Below are 2946 nucleotides of genomic sequence, written 5' to 3' on the forward strand. Positions count from 1 at the left end.
CTGCGGGCCAGGTATGAACTATGGCTGTGTTACCAATCCTTTGATTTTGCAAATGTAACTCCTGCCAAGTGGATTACATTGACTTTACCTTCTCAGGGCCGCTTCCCCTCCTTAGAAGAACCCTTGATTTCTCCAGGCCATATTAGCAGAGAGGTAGAAGTAAGGCTCTTTGTCAAGAAATAAGCAAAATTTTCTGCTTTTAACTCTACCCTGCCATGTGGCATTTATTCTATTCATTGAATGTCCCCAGGGTGCGTATGTGGGTGGGGGGGAGGGGAGTTTGGGGCGATGGTTGAATTCACATTACATTAAATTCACAGCTGAGTTTAGTCAATTTTCCCCTATTTTCTATTATCTTATTTTCTCACACCCGCTCCTTCAATAAGGCACCTAGCCAAACCTCAGTTGTCAGAGCCCCTCATCACTGTCACTGCTTCTATTGCTAGCTGTAATAATGTCACCAGACCTGCCAAGCGGACTGCTTCTAATACTCCCTAAGCTGTCAAAGCCATCTCCATGGTGGTTGCTTAGATGCTGCCCTGGGCACTCCAGCCATAGGGCACCACGTGGTATTGTGTTAAATAAAGTCAGCACTTTCAGTTTTTATTTGCAGGTCTCACTCTCTCTGGCTTGGTTGTGGAAATAAAACCATAAATTCTGGTATTTTTGTTATGTGCATGTGAATCCTGGGTGCCTTACCTTGGGCAAGTAATTTAATCTGTCTTCTCATTTCTTTTTTCTTTTTTTTTTTTGTATTTTTCCGAAGCCAGAAACGGGGAGGCAGTTAGACAGACTCCTGCATGCTCCCGACCGGGATCCACCTGGCATGCTCACCAGGGGGCGATGCTCTGCCCATCTGGGGCGTCGCTCTGTTGCAATCAGAGCCATTCTAGTGCCTGAGGCAGGGGCCATAGAGCCATCCCAGCGCCTGGGCCAACTTTGCTCCAATGGAGCCTTGGCTGCGGGAGGGGAAGAGAGAGACAGAGAGGAAGGAGAGGGGGAGGGGTGGAGAAGCAGATGGGCGCTTCTCCTGTGTGCCCTGGCCGGGAATTGAACCTGGGACTCCTGCACGCCAGGCCGATGCTCTACCACTGAGCCAACTGGCCAGGGCTGTCTTCTCATTTCTAAAATGTAGTAGTAGTAATAATAATAATAATAATGCTGACTTCATTGAATGTTTTGATGAGGAAATAGACCTATTCTTTACCCAAAAATGTTAAATTATTTCTGAAAACACTGTCATCAAGTGAGTGGATATTATTTTTAAAAATCCATTAATTGTAATGGGTAATATTCTATTCCAACTAGGCAGCCCCTTAAACATTAAGCACATAAAAGACACATCCTCTTTTATAGCATTTATATTATGGAACTCAAAACCTCTTAATCCTTAATATGTGATTACAAGGACTTATCTAAGGCAACAATTTGAAGGAAGCCTTTGAAAAAACATAGGAAACATTGTGAGTAAAATGTTTAAAATTACTGAAAAAATCAAACATTTCAATCACTTTAAGAGCATCTAATAAATGATATAGTAATATACTAATTGATACGTTAACCAAAATGCAAAATCCATAAGGAATATGAGTTACAAGTTTTTATACATCAAAAATGTAATGATAAAAATATAAATAAGAAACAAGTGTAAATGAAAAGAAACATAATTGTCATAAATTCAGCATCTTTTAATGAAAAACCAAGTAGTAGAAAATAAATAATAGTATTTGCTTCAGCAGCACATATACTAAAATTGGAACGATACAGAGAAGATTAACATGGCCCCTGTGCAAGGATGACACGCAAATTCATGAAGCGTTACATATTTTTGGTAAAGGACTTGTACACGGAAAATTATTCAACATTGATAAAAAAAAAATCAAGGAAGATACAAACAAGTGGAAGCATATACCGTGTGCATGAATAGGAAGAATAAACATCATTAAAATGTCTATATTACCCAAAACAATCTATAAATTCAATGCAATTCCTATTAAAATACCAATGTCATACTTTAAAGGTATAGAACAAATATTCCAAAAATTTGTATGGAACCAAAATAGAACGTGAATAGCCTCAACAATCTTGAAAATGAAGAATAAAGTGGGAGGTATCACACTTCCTGATATCAAGTTATACTACAAGGCTATTGTACTCAAAATAGCTTGGTACTGGCATAAGAACAGGCATACAGATCAATGGAACAGAACAGAGAACCCAGAAATTATGGTCAATTGATATTTGACAAAGGAGGTAAGAACATACAATAGAGTAAAGACAGTCTCTTTAATAAATGGTGTTGGGAAAATTGGACAGGTACATGCAAAAAAATGAAACTAGATCACCAACTTGCACCATTCACAAAAATAAACTCAAAATGGATAAAAGACTTAAATGTAAGTCATGAAACCATAAACATCTTGGAAGAAAACATAGGCAGTAAACTCTCCGATATCTCTTGTAGAAATATTTTTGCGGCCCTGGCCGGTTGGCTCAGTGGTAGAGTGTCGGCCTGGCATGCAGGAGTCCGGGTTTGATTCCCGGCCAGGGCACACAGGAGAAGCGCCCATCTGCTTCTCCACCCCTCTCCCTCTCCTTCCTCTCTGTCTCTCTCTTCCCCTCCCACAGCCAAGGCTCCATTGGAGCAAAGTTGGCCCCCGGCGCTGAGGATGGCTCTGTGGCCTCTGCCTCAGGTGCTAGAATGGCTCTGGTTGCAACAGAGCGATGCCCCAGATGGGTAGAGCATCGCCCCCTGGTGGGCGTGCCGGGTGGATCCCAGTCAGGCGCATGTGGGAGTCTGTCTGACTGCCTCCTCATTTCCAGCTTTGGAAAAATGAAAAAAAAAAAAAAAAAGAAATATTTTTGCTGATTTATCTGCAAAAGACACCATGAACAAAATAAAAAGACAACCCACACAATAGAACATATTTGCCAATATGTCTGATA

At 40.8% G+C, this 2946-nt stretch overlaps 1 non-coding gene across 1 annotated transcript; it reads left to right on the top strand.

The window, feature by feature from the left end:
• Nucleotides 1–1727: 1727 nt before the first annotated feature.
• Nucleotides 1728–1830, top strand: LOC136396446 (U6 spliceosomal RNA). Its single transcript, XR_010749733.1, has one exon. It is a non-coding gene; the product is annotated as a U6 spliceosomal RNA (small nuclear RNA).
• The last annotated feature ends 1116 nt before the right edge of the window (nucleotides 1831–2946 follow it).

This window comes from Saccopteryx leptura, chromosome 2 (genome assembly GCF_036850995.1).
Source record: "Saccopteryx leptura isolate mSacLep1 chromosome 2, mSacLep1_pri_phased_curated, whole genome shotgun sequence".
In the NCBI taxonomy this organism is placed as follows: domain Eukaryota; kingdom Metazoa; phylum Chordata; class Mammalia; order Chiroptera; family Emballonuridae; genus Saccopteryx; species Saccopteryx leptura.